The sequence below is a fragment of the Bombina bombina genome, chromosome 1, assembly GCF_027579735.1.
Source record: "Bombina bombina isolate aBomBom1 chromosome 1, aBomBom1.pri, whole genome shotgun sequence".
In the NCBI taxonomy this organism is placed as follows: domain Eukaryota; kingdom Metazoa; phylum Chordata; class Amphibia; order Anura; family Bombinatoridae; genus Bombina; species Bombina bombina.
Window position 1 is genome coordinate 194,882,843 of NC_069499.1, and position 14,810 is coordinate 194,897,652.

Sequence of the window (14,810 nt, forward strand, 5' to 3'; positions counted from 1 at the left end):
ATGATCCCTTTTATTTAAAGCGTAGGATCCATACTCCTCAAGCTCAATTATTTCAGTAACTTTGTTCTGTCACATTTTAATTGAGGGGACTTCTGTAGATTTCCAATTCTGTGCTACCAATGCTTTAACCCCATTAATCATAATTCTCAGGAGTGGTCTATAATGTGCCTACGGGAGCTTGATTGATTTATTGAGTAGCCACACAAGAGGGTCCAGGGGGAGGATTATTTGGAAAATACCCTCTATCTCAGCTATTATATTTCTCCACATGGAGTTCAAATGAGAGCACCACCACCACATGTGGCCCATACCACTTCCCACATGACCACATCTCCAGCAGGTATTACTAGTATTGGGAAACAGTTTATGAATCCTCCTAGGGGTCAAATACCAAGAATAAAGAATTTTGAGGTTTAACTCTTTTATTCGGGATGATGTGGAGCAGGCCTTTGTATTTTGAAAGATATTGATGGCTATGTGAGGCATTATTGGTAAATCTAGTTCAATTTCCCATGTCTCTATGGAGGGGGGAGCGTGTGTGATAGTGCGGTACAAGTAAGAGAGACTATGTCTAAGTGGTGGGGATGAGGAAAATAATTTTTCAGTTACTGTCAGGGGTCTAGTCAGATTTAGGTAGTGTTTGTGTGTTGTCACGTAATGATGTACCCTTCTATATGAGAACCAGTTAGCAGCCCATGAATGGCCCTTTTCTAACAGCTGATCCTGGGAGCATATTTGTTCATTAGAAATAACGTGAGTAATTAAGGTCTCTTTTATTATGTCCTCTTCTACCCAGCCTCTAGCAAGCGATAGTAGTGAGAACTCATCATTATAAACAAGAGACGTCAGGGGGCCAGGGCATGAAGACAGATAAGGTTTTATTCTAGTAGTGTGTTCCCATACCTTGAGAGTTTCCTGCGTGAATGGATTAGTAATCTGGCAGCTGGAGGCATGAAAGTTAGGTTTCCAACAAACTGAGGGGAGGTAAACCCCCTCGCTGAGTCTCTCCTCCAGCTGAATCCACCTCTTATGTGCACTATGTATTCTCCAGTCAAAAATTCTCTGTAAGAATATAGATCTACGGTAGCTCTCAATATCTGGGACCCCAAGGCCTCCCTGTGTCACTGAGCGAGTCATAATATGTTTATTAATCCTGGGGGGGCATTTATTCCAGATGAACGACCCAAATAGTCGCTGCCTGCATCTGAAGAGTGTAGTTATTGGGAATAGGTATGGGGAGTGTGTGCATAATATAAAGCAAGCGGGGGAAAGCATTCATTTTAGCTGTATGGATTCTTCCAAGCCAGGAGAGATTTCTCCTTGTCCATGACGAGAGATCTCTCATCAAGGCTGTTTTAATCGAGGCGTAATTTGAGGAGAATAATGTGTCTATATTATCTGTGAGTTGGACTCCTAGGTATGTCAGGGACCCTTTGCAGGATTTAAATGAACATCTATTGGAGATCAGTGCCTCCATCTGAGAGTCCAGGGCAACACCTAACGTTTCTGATTTGGTTTCATTTATTTTGAAGTTTGTTAGCCTATTGAATAACTCCAATTCCTCCAATAATGGTGGGATAGAATCAATGGGGTTCCTTAACGAGAACAGAATGTCATCTGCGAATAATGACATCTTATAGACCTCCCCTCCTATGCAGAATCCCTGTATATTTTTATTTAATCTAATTTTAGTTGCCAGAGCCTCTAAAACGCAGGTGAACAACAATGGCGACAAGGGGCAGCCTTGTCTTGTCCCATTTGTTATTTGCAGAGGGTCAGATATGATACCATTAAGAGTAATCTGGGCACTTGGTTTATTGTATAGGGCAAAAATTTTATGTATAGTCTTAACCCCTAGCCCAAACAAGCCGAGTACGGCTTTCAGAAAAGGCCATCCGACACGGTCGGAGGCCTTTTCCGTGTCCATGGATAGCCAGACAGAAGGAATACTCTGTGATCGAGCATACCATAACAGATGTAGGTTTTGCACCGTATTATCCTTGGCTTCACGGAAAGGGACAAAGCCCACTTGATCTTGATGTATAATTAGGGGTAATACTCTATTCAGGCGGTTTGCCATAATTTTAGCATATATTTTAATATCTGTATTTAATAGGGAAATAGGTCTGTAATTTGGGATATATAAGCAATATTTATTTGGTTTTGGTATCAGGGTTATTTTTGCTTCTAAAGCTGTGGGGGGAAACTTACAGTCCTCATCAATTGTATAAAAATATCATAGGAGGTAGGGAGTCAAGAAGTCCTTAAAAGTGATATAATACTCATTACCAAAGCCATCCGGTCCCGGTGCTTTTCTCCCCTTTAGAGATTTGATTGCACCCGGGATCTCTGATGATGTGAATGGGGCGTCCAAGTCATCTTTTTGTTCTAATGTAATCTTGGGTAGACCTAGTTGGGATAAGTAACCCTGTATGGCACTATCTGTTGGGGCTATATCACTGTGATTCAAATTATATAAGGATTCATAGTACTGTCTGAATTTTTCCGCTATGTCTGCGGATGTGAAGCAGTCTTTTCCCTTGTCATCTTTTATATGTGTAATATATCTACTAAGTGTCTTTCTCTTCAGCTGTCTAGTTAGCATCCTCCCCTGTTTATTTGCTCCCTCATAGAACTTCTTCTTAAGGTATAAAGCATTTCTTTTAGCTTCTTTGCCTAGGTAGCAATTAAGCTGCTGCCTCTTATGTTCGAGGCTATCTAATAGGGATTGATCTTTAGGGAAGGCCTTGTGAATTTCCTCTAATTTGTAAGTCTGCCAATAGAGAATATAAGTAGATATGATTTTGTTTTATTTTAGCAGCTTTCATGGCTATTAGTTCTCCTCGTAAGAAGCACTTATGCGCATTCCATAGATGTTGGGGGTTGATGTTAGGAGTGTCATTTAACTTAAAATATTCTTCTAGTTTGTTGGCGGTTTGGATTCTGATCATGGGATCTTTTAACAGGGTCTCATCTAGTCTCCAGGATCACTGCAGGGGTGATTGCATCGGGAAGTTTAGTGTACAACTAATCATGGCTTGGCCCGACCACGTTATGGGGAGAATATCTGTATGTTTTACTTGGGCCAGACTAGTAAGATCAATCATTAGATAGTCTATCCTGGAATAATGTTGGTGTGGGTAGGAATAAAAGGTCTAATTTCTATTGTTAGGGTGACCTAAGCGCCATGCATCATGAACTGCTAGTGAGGAGAGATGGGTTTTAACTAATTTCAGGACTTTACTAGAGGTTGATGATGTACCTGTGGAACAATCCAGTGATGGATCTAAAGCTATATTGAAATCACCACCAACCAATAAATTACCTTGAAATGGATCCATAATTCTTTTGCATATATGTTGGAAGAAACAGGGGGAGTCTAGGCTAGGTGCATAGATATTAACCAGTGTAATACATTTATGGTGGAAAGTCCCCGTGAGAATTGTAGTTTGCATTTTATTAAAATAGTTTAACAATGGTAGTGTGGTTTTTAGTTATGTAACTGCACGTTTTCTTTTTAAAAGCTGTCATATTTTTTACCAGGAAGATTACTGTAACTACTTCTATATTTTTAATGTGTTATTAAAGATGGTGGTTGGAAGAATTCTGAAAAATGTAGCAATATAAATAAAGTTTGGAAAAATGCTCAACAATTTGGTAAAAGTATTTTGTTTAAAGGATGGTTTAAGAGTCGTTTTAGTAATAATAGATAAATACAATTTTACATTGATTTTTGCTTTGTTTCAGATTGTATGGCTGTTGAAGAAGTTAGGCTAGAGTAAGAATACTATTTAATAATATTGGCCACCTGGAGTGAAAATACGTATAAAATTCATTTTGAAAGATGTAAGTCTGTTACATGATTAGGTGGAAGTATTTATTTAAAAGATGTGTTCAGAATCATTTTATTGATTATGGGTTTTATAAAATCTTTCATTGATTTTTTGTTTTATTTCCAACTATATGGAACATGAAAGTTTGTTAGAAGAGGAGAATATAAAGTTGAAGTATAAGTATATTATTAAGGCTGGACAAATAGAAATGACCAAAATAAAATATACAATACGTTGATGATGGGCAATAGTCATACATATAACAAAGAGATAAAGATTTTAAGAACTGTCTAACTTTGTTGGATGATGAGTTCAAATTTGCTCTAAAGCTATATCTATCTATCTATTTTTCTATCTATCTATCTATCTATCTATCTATCTATCTATATATATATATATAAAATAAGTTGTAGATCTGCACTCTCTAGACTTTTGAAAACCGCCCCCTTCCGCAGACCAAACAAAGTGAACAAAATGTGACCTTAAATAGCACATAACCCCTCCCCCCGGAAGTAACTTAATAACAGTAACCATGGTAACATATACACAATGTTTCTATTTTGAATATTGCATAATTCGAGTATTACATTTAAAGAGAGCATTAGAAATACAGGAGTGCAAAGCTTTCATACAATGCAAACGCGAGGTGTGCACCGGTATTACTGTGCGGAGTACAAATATTGCATTTGGAAAAGTGCAATTTTGCCATCTTCTTGTAATCTAGCCCTTAATGTCTTACTATTCAATTAAAAAGTGACAATGCAATGCACTGATAAGTGCAGATATTTGCGAAAGAAAATACTTACAGGGACATAAAACAGTATGAACTAACATAAGTTTCTAAATATATTATGCAGCCAAAGCTTACCTGCAAAACAGTTTCTGTTTTAACCCCCATTAACCCCTTTAATCCAGGCATAGTTTATTTTGCAGCAAGCTCCGCCTTGGCATTTGCATATACAGAAGGTGCTATCCAGGCCATAGCTTCAGCAGAATGCACTTATGCATGTGCACGGTAGGAGGCAGAGTCACATGACACCTGACTGAAGCAGTGCACAGTGTAATGCAGTAGCTTTCACAAAGCATGTGAGATCATCCCCATGGAAACGAGCAAGCCTCTTGGCAACAAACAATAGCAGTACCTCCCATATGAATGTTATAGGATTTTAAATATGGAATAATATTTTAATCACATCAGTCTGAAATATAATACTATTGAGCAGAGCAGGCATAAGGCAATAATATTAACTTTATATGAATATACTTTTTTGTAAATTTCTGATCAAAGTGTGTCATCTTATATATATGCGTAGATCAAATGCTGCTTTAAATATATTTATATTATATACTAGATTGTTATCTAAAGCTGAGGGAGAAGTACATTTACAATCATATTCATCTTTTTTGTTGTGTATTGAAACTTGTCATATATAGTGCCTACAAATATGTTTCCATATACTTTTTAAAAAAAATATTATCCTTTTTTCAGTAGATACTTGCTTGCATAAGTAATTATCCTCACGGCACACTTTTGAAACATGATACCACAAGGTATGGAGTAGGACACTGAGAAGGGGGGGGGGGAGCAGGCTACATTTGGCAACACTAAAGTGTAAGTCATTTTGCAGCTTTTGGACATTTTATTAAAATACTTATAAGCTTTTTTTTCCCACTTTTTTTCCAACACACTGTTTTACCTCAATTGACTCTAATATAATATGCACATAACTCAAAAACTTTTATGGCACTTTAAAATCACCAAAGACTCACCAAAAAGTGGCATTTAGTGGCATCCTATAGAATGAACAATAGTATCCAAATAAAAACACTTTAAATATAAATAAGTAAATAAATGAAGAAATAGCTATATAAAAAATAAAAAATATATTAACTAAAGTTAATTTATAGTATCTGTAAATGTTTAACATAAAATCATTTTATTAGTACAAGAGGTAAGACAATAATATAAATAAAATAATAAAAATGTAAATATTGTAATACATTTTTTATAAAGATAATTTTTTTCTACCTTTGTTGTACAAAAAATACCTATTTCATTTTGTGAATTCCCTTACTTCAATTGGATCTGCCAAGCATTCAAGATAATCAGTTTGCACTTTGCCTATAGCAGTAAATGTGTTAATAAATTGCAAGCACACTGTGTGGCACATAAATATCCGCAAGCTATTGTTCTATGAGTTTTAGATGCATATTGTTTGAGGAGAGATTTCAAGTATTTCTCTTAAAAAAAAAAAAAACATATGTTTTATTAAAAGGCAGCATTTAACCACCATTTAGAAAATGCTCTAATGAGAAATAGGAACATTCAGTTTAGTGTTAAACCTATGTATCATCAAAAGGCAATATTTAACAACCATTTGAAAGATGATAAATGTGCAAAAAGAAAAGACTTGTCTGCCCATGTTCAGCTCAGGATTTGGCAGTACGTTGCACATCTTTAGCTAAATTTAAGTAAAAAATGCCTCTGTTGTTAATATTCTTCCAGCATAAAATTTTCACGTCCTTAAAACAAAATAAAATATTAGTTGCCTCATTAATATTGCAATTTCATAATTTAAAAAAAATTATCAGCACCTTAAGTGGTAGCAATATTGGTTGCTCTGTGCGGACTGTTGATAATTTGCCGATTATTTCCAGTATATGAGGCCATCTACCTTGTTTGATGAGATATCTGAAACCTGTGGATCATACCAAACCTATAGATACCAGATGTGCTGAAGCTCCACACAGATTTACCGATCCAGAACATTGAGGCCTACGGCAATCCTAAGAAGGAGAGGCCATCAACACCCCCCACCATAAAACTAGAAGGGGTAAGAGAAGCGTACACACTGTTTTTGTTGTTATATGTAATAAGTGAGACGATATACATATAAAGAACTTATCTTTCTACACGCTCCGTAATAACTATACCTGTCATAACACAGAGGTGGAAAATGCTATGCGGGGAGGAAATGCATGAGAGAAGTCCAGCACAGGCCAGTGATCGACTAACCCTATGGGAACAGGAGTTAAAAGGAGTTAAAACAGCTGATCGCTGAGCACTTTGCACGACTTGAGCAGCAACTATGCCTAGCTATTACAGCTATGCTCCCACTTAATGGGCCACATGTCAGCGCAGATACCGCGCCTTTGGAAGCATGCCAAACCTTCCTCACTTCTGGGAACAGCACAGAGAGATACAGGATCTCTGAACCCACTGAAATCCATAAGGTAGTTATACACGGCGGTCCCAAGATCATCGCCTCTCAAATAACAGGAGAGGAGCCCGGCGATCAGGAAGTGCAAAGTGCTGCTACAATTCCACAGACATGAGAGACTCACTTTGATTTGTATACTCCATTACTTGTCCGTACCCAGCCTTTTTGATGCAGAAAATAAACAGATTTGCGGCTCTACAAAGGATCGCCATGTAGCCATCAAATTCTCCCCCAACAGTACGTATTGACAGGTCTGGAGTGGGATAAATTGAAGGGAGAGTCTCTGACAGGATTGAGCTGAGCTGATACTTATAACAGAACTGTCCTGTGGATCTATTTTACCTCTGAGAGACTGAATTGATGAAGACTTTAAGGTCTGATTTGAAGGAGCCCTTTTCTCATCGTATGACAGTATGGACACTAGATTTCAAATATGAGGGGTTTACCAAGACGGTGCAAATATTGTGGTCATTTGTAGCATATTGCTTGTCCTTACTCCCACTAAGGAATGCCTAATTTTTTATACTGTATCTGAAGTTAAGTGTATTTTGATTGAAATATTGATATACCATGCTTTATGTTACTGTGCATTTTGCCTCTAGGCTGCTCCCCTCTTCTCTGATTTGTGTGGAGATCCTAGTGCTGATGCTGGGCTGTTAGCGGCCGAGGCAGTACGGTACAGCACACTACTAGCCTATGTAAGAAGAGCATTTAAAATGCTTACTGACTTTAACTTAAATTATAACTCTCTGATTTATTAGGTAAGCCATATCTTAATAGCGGGTCAGAAAAAAGCCAAACACCTTTGATCACGGAAAAAAAAGCTCTGAAACGACCCATCGATGTTTATGGGGAAAATAAAAGTTACGTTTAAACCTAACACCCTGACATAAACCCCGAGTCTAAAGACTCCTAATCTGCTACCCCCACATCGCCACCACCTACCTACAGTTATTAACCCTAATCTGCTAATCACTCCCGATATTGCCACCACCTTAATAAAATTATTAACCAATAATCTTCTGCTCCTGATATCGCCGCCACTATACTAAAGTTATTAACCCCTATTCCGCCACACCCCAACATCGCCACCACTATATTAAAGTTATTAACCCCTATTCCACTGCTCCCCGACATCGCTGCCACTAAATAAAGGTATTAACCCCTAAACCTCTGGCCTCCCACATCACTACCACTAAATAAACCTATTAACCCCTAAATCACCAGTCCCCCACATCGCAACAACCTAAATTAAACTATATTAACCCCTAAACCTAACCCTAAAGTAACCCTAAAGCTAACACCCCCTAACTTTAACATAATTAAAATAGAGCTAAAGTTAAAATTAACTAAATAATACCTACCTTTAAAATTAAATACATACTTACCTGTGAAATAAAACCTAAGCTAGCTACAATATAACTAATAATTATATTGTAGCTAGTGTAAGTTTTATTTTTATTTATAATAGTTATAATAAATACAAACTTACCTGTGAAATAAAACCTAAGCTGCCTTACACTAAAACCTAATATTACAAAAAAAAACCACTAAAATTACAACAACAAAAAAAAACTACCATTACAAAAATTAACAAACGAAATTATACAAAACAATAAAAATTATTCCTATTCTAATACCCTTTAAAAAAAACAAAAACACCCCAAAATAAAAAAACCCTAATCTATAATAAACTACCATGGGCCTTTTGGGGGCCCTTAAAAGGGCCTTTTGTAGGACATTGCCCTAAAGTTAACAGCTCTTTTGCTACAAAACAAACACCCCCTAACAGTATTACAACCCCCCAAACCCACAACATAAAAATAAAGTAAAACCTAATCTACCCATTGCCTTGAAAATGGCATTTGTATGGGCATTGCCCTTAAAAGGGCATTTAGCTCTTTTGCTGCCCAAGCCCTAATCTAAAAATAAAAACCCACCCAAAAACGAAAAAAATACATTACACAAAATAACAAACAAATTATCAAAAATAATAAACATTATTCCTATTCTAATAGCTATTTAAAAAAAAAAATATATATATATATATATATATATAAAAAAAAACTAATCTAAAATAAACTACCAATAGCCCTTAAAAGGGCCTTTTGTAGGGCATTGCCCTAAGTTAAACAGCTCTTTTATCTGAATTTTTTTTACAAAGACCCTCTAACATTACAAACCCCCCACCCCCACAAAATAAAAAAAAACTATCTAAAAAACCTAATCTACCCATTGCCCTGAAAAGGGCATTTGTATAGGCATTGCCCTTAAAATGGCATTTATCTCTTTTGCTGCCCAAACCCTAATCTTAAAAAAAAAAAACCTTAAAAAAAAACCTAACACTAACCCCTGACGATCCACTTACAGTTTTTGAAGTCCCGCTTGAACGATCTTCATCCAGTCAGCATGAAGTCTGTATCCAGGCAGCCTCTAGGATTTTAGCAGTTCTAATTCCTATTGGAATACAAGGGACGCCATTTTGAAACGGCTCCCTTGCATTGAAGATTCAGTATATAGCGGCGACCGTATAAAGAGGATGCTCTGCGCCGGATGTCTTCAGGATGGACCTGCTCCACGCAGCGCTGCTGGGATCAAGATAGAAGATGCCGCCTGGATGAAGATAGAAGAGGGCAACTAGATGAAGACTTCTCACCACCTGGATGAGGACCTCGCCACCTGGATGAAAATAGAAGAGGTTGTCTGGATGAAGACTTCTCGCCGCCTGGATGAAGATCGTTCAAGCGGGACTTCAGAAACTGTAAGTGGATCGTCACGGCTTAGTGTTAGGTTTTTTTTAAGGTTTTTTTGGGTGGGTTTTTTTTTAGATTAGGGTTTGGGCTATTCCTAAACAAGCTAAATGCCCTTTTAAGGGCAATGCCCATACAAATGCAATTTTCAGGGCAATGGGTAGCTTAGGTTTTTGTTAGTTAGGTTTTTTTATTTTGGGGTGTTGGTTGGGTGGTAGGTTTCCTGTTAGGGGGTCTTTTTTTACATTTAAAAGAGCTGTTTAACTTAGGGCAATGCCCTACAAAAGACCCTTTTAAGGGCTATTGGTAGTTTATTGTAGGTTAGGGTTTCTTTTATTTTGGGTGGGCTTTTTTTATTTTTTATGGATATTAGTTTAGGTCAAACTCTGGGGAAAAAACACAAGTGCAATCCAGATTCAAGGAAGTAAAACAAAATTTATTAAAACACAGTGTGCTATATTGCAGGTAAAAACAGGCACATCAGAGATATCCTGGCCATAAACAGCTTCACTGACAGCTCAGGATCCACTGCAAATCCAGTCTTTTAAAAGTCAAAAGGTTTAAACAGCTGATTGCTTCCAGGACCAGTAATGTATGCAGATCCTTTTGAAATCTTTTAGCTTAAAACTCTTTAACTCTACGCGTTTCATCTGCCTTCTAAGCAGACTTTGTCAAGAGATTTCCAAACAGAACAAACATGTTCTGTTTGGAAATCTCTTGACAAACTCTGCTTAGAAGGCAGATGAAACGCGTAGAGTTTGTTCGATTTGACGAAAAAGCAGCAACTTGTTTCCTAATTAAAGCAGCACCCAGGGAAAAGTCCATTGGATAATATTGTTATTGGACAATACTGCCATTGATCAGACATATCTACTAGCAAGTCCCTTTTGGATATCATTCTCTCAGAATTGGAGCTTTCCTTAAAGCATTATACTTTATTGGTGACTATGACTATGTATGTCTATGTTTGTCCTATTCTAATTCATGGACATTTTTTAATACATATATATTTTTTATACACAAATTTTTAAAGGCTAATAGTGGTATCTACTAATATCCATTTGTGCTTCGTCTTATATATTAAGCATTTTATTTATCCTATACTGTTTGATTCCTGGTTGCCTTTTCAGCACTGTGTTTTTTTTGTTTTTTTTATTAGATTAGGTGTAATTCTTTTTTTTTTTTAATGGATAATTTTGTTTGTTATTTTTCGTAATTTAGCGTTTGTTATTTTTTTCAATTTTATTCTTTTTTATTTTTTGTAGATTCTTTGTAATTTTTAGAGTAGTGTTAGGATATGTTTAATGTGTAGTTTAGTTTAATTTAATTGGTAGTTAGTTAAATTTTAGTTTAATAATTATATTAGTTTAATTGTTAGTTTAAAATTAGTTCTTTTAATTTGACAGGTAAGTTTTAATTTATTTTAAGATAGGGAAATTGTAATTTTAATATAAAGTTAGGGGGCGTTAGGTTTAGGGGTTACTAGTTTAATTTAGTTTATTGTGATGTGGGTGGCTTTCGGTTTAGGGGTTAATAGTTTACTTAAGTATATTTTGTTCTGGGGGGCATGCGGTTTAGGGGTTAATAGGTTTATTATAGTGGCAGCGGTGTAGGGCTTAACTTTAGTACAGTGGGGTTAATAATATTTAAATAGTGTTTGCGATGTGGGAGGGCGGCGGTTTAGGGGTTAACAACTTTATTATAGTGGTGATGATGTCTGGGAGTGGCGGAATAGGGGTTAATAATTATTTTTAGTTCCGGCGATGTTAGGGGTTAATACGTTTACTATAGTATTTGCGATGCGGGAGGGCCTTGGTTTAGGGGTTAATAGGTAGTTTATGGTTGTTTAGTGTACTTTGTAGCAGTTTAGTTATGAGTTTTATGTTAAAGTTTTGTAGCGTAAAACTCATAACTACTGCTTTTAGATTGCGGAACGGATCTTGTCAGTATAGGCTTTTTAGCCTGACCGCAAAACTCGTAATGGCAGAGCTATGGAAGTCCCATGAAAAAAAGTAATTTTTACGGGTGCGGGACTGACGTTGCGATACAGGCTAAAAGGCTTGCGGTACAGCTATACCGACAAGACTTGTAATGGCGGTGGTGCTGTTTTTTTAACGCTGAAATGGCCATTTTTTTCTGCATTAAAACACAAACACACAACTATATCCCTAATAACTTTAGAAAGAGTTACTCACCTCTCCCTAATTTAAGAGAACAACTGATATATAGAGCTTGTATTGACATTTAGGGTATGTTTTACTCAACCATACTGGTTTTTTTTTACTATACTATATACACTTGTTTAAACTGGTTTGATGTGTTTAGATTGCATGAGACTATGATTGTTACTACAGAAGGTATCTCACTATTTATTTACATCCTAGATAACCCTATATATTACACAAAAGTTACTACACAGAGTGAATATACTAGTTCTTGCTCATTTGAAAGATGGAGACTAGTGTCTGTTTAGTAAATAAACTTAAAGCTCATAAGAGCCTGTTTTCCCATAAAACAGTTAACATTCATAGTCCCCTATATCCTTACTGTTTCATAAATTATTATACAGCTCTCTTAAAGATCTTTAGACATTTTTTTTGTTCTCTCCAAATGAACATGGGAATATTTCATAAGGACCTCCTCTAATTTATATTTTCCCGACAGGGCTCACTAAAAACTTGACTATTATGGGTTTCTCTCTAGATTACCCTTGCTGGAAATATGGTCATAGATAATATCCTCTAATAAGCTATTTTCATAGTACCTCAAAATAAGTTATTCATGTCCATTACTGTAACAGGCGAGAGTGTTTATAGTTTAGTGATATTACTTAATTGTTTTTTTATTATTAGATCTAACAGTTTGTTCATAATAGAAATCTTGAGGGTGGCCCTACTTGTTCTATTTATATTGCATCTCATTTTTAGTTATATTACATATAGTGGGGAATTATAGTACTATAAAAATATATCCTTGATCCATCCTAACTTAAGCCCACAGTGGTCAATGTATTCTATACAAAAACAACTGAGGTTTACTATTGGGGATCCAAGAGTGGTCCCCTATTGTTCATGGCAGTCTTCTCTAGCTGTGTTTCTTTATTGATATGGAGAGGACCAAAAGTGGCCTCATATGTCATGTAGAAGACTTATGGTTTAACTTGCAAGTAAACTATAGTTCTAATTATTGCTTTATAACTATGCTATATATAACTGGTCCAACTTATATTTGATGTATATTTGAAAATAATTTACTTGTATGGATTGTACTGAAATGCATTATATGTCTGCTGCAGAATGAACCTTAATAAAAAAAAATTGGAAAAAATAAATGTTTTTTACTACATGTATAATTAAACATTTTAAATTTCTAAAAAAAAAAAGTTATGCAGTAAAGCTGTGATGAAAAAATAAATTAATAGTTTTGTGCTGGTAATGGTGTCTAAAATTCTTCTTTTTCTGTATATATACCGGGATATATATATATATATATATATATATATATATATATGTATATATATATATATATATATATATATATATATATATATATACCAGCACTCCTAGTATTGTAAATGTTCAGAGTTTAATACGTAGAGTATAATAGTGTTCCCTATTTAGGGATACACTTACTATGTAGTGCACGGTAAGGGCTGATATATGAATATGTTATACAAAAAGAATTATAGAACCCTTATTACTTCCAGCAACAAACTATATCTCATACCATTATATGATTAAATCTAAGTTATGAAACAAATAAACATTTATACAACTTGCTTTATAAGTTGGAATTTATATATGTTTGGTATCTGATAATTTCAGTAACATAATTACAAATCTCTGCATTAAGACATGATCGAAATCAACAAATCAACCCGGTTTGACATTTAGAGACTAATTCAAGTCCAAAGTATGGATTATTTGTCCCGGTCACATATTTCCAGCATCTCACAGATGTATAATTGTAATCCACTCATGCGGTAAATGAAAGCGTTAATGCAGGCCCAACACTATGCCAAGTTAACTCACACAGGTATTACGCAAATTTGGTCAGTGACTTCACATACATACGCCAAAATAAATGCAAGCATTGCAGTTTGAATCCATCTTTAATATAGCAGTTTTTGCTTATTAGCTTGATATCTCTTTTTTGCATATAGTGAATCCCCACAGTGTCCAACAGCACCTGCTTAAATCCTACCTGTTGTGGTGAGCGGTCATAGTGTGGCTGAATATTACCTGCTCGCTTCCAGTAGTTTCACGCTGAATGATAGGCAGATCCGGAACAAAACTTGAAACTTTTTCCTTTTTCCTTTTTCACTCCTCCGTTGCTTAGAAGGCTCTTTAAGTGCTCAAGCACACCTTCGGTATTTTGGTATCGGATAGGAAATATATGAATATAATGCAGAGAAAATTCGCAGCAGTGTTCAGCTGAGTACACTGCTGCCAAACAAACAAGCAGCTACGCGCATTTCACCCGTGCTCATTACAGGCTTCATCCGGCTGTCTATAATTGGAGTTCCCACTCTTGTCTACATTTTGAACTGACAATAATAGCGTGAAATTGTGTGTCACAAGGTTTCAAAATTTTTGGAAATCATGTTATATATGGTATTAGAAGAGTTTAATATATCACTCATAGCTTTATATCCAGTTCAGGTACACTATAATTAATCACCTAGAAATGCCCCAAAATTAAGCTCTTCATTTAAACCTGAAGGTCTTAGACTCTTCAAGTTGAATATCCATTTACTTTCTTTACGAAGTAAAATTTGGTCAAGGTTGCCACCTCTCCCCTTTAGGTCTATTAGTTCAAAGCCTCTAAATTTCAAAATATTTTTATTACTCTCATGATGTTCATAAAAATGTCGGGCCACACTGCTAGTTTTTATGCATTTATTTTTAATATCTCTTTTGTGTTCCATTATTCTTTCTTTCAATTCCCTGTACGTTTTTCCAATGTAATATTGGGGACAATTACAGGATACCATGTACACTACTCCT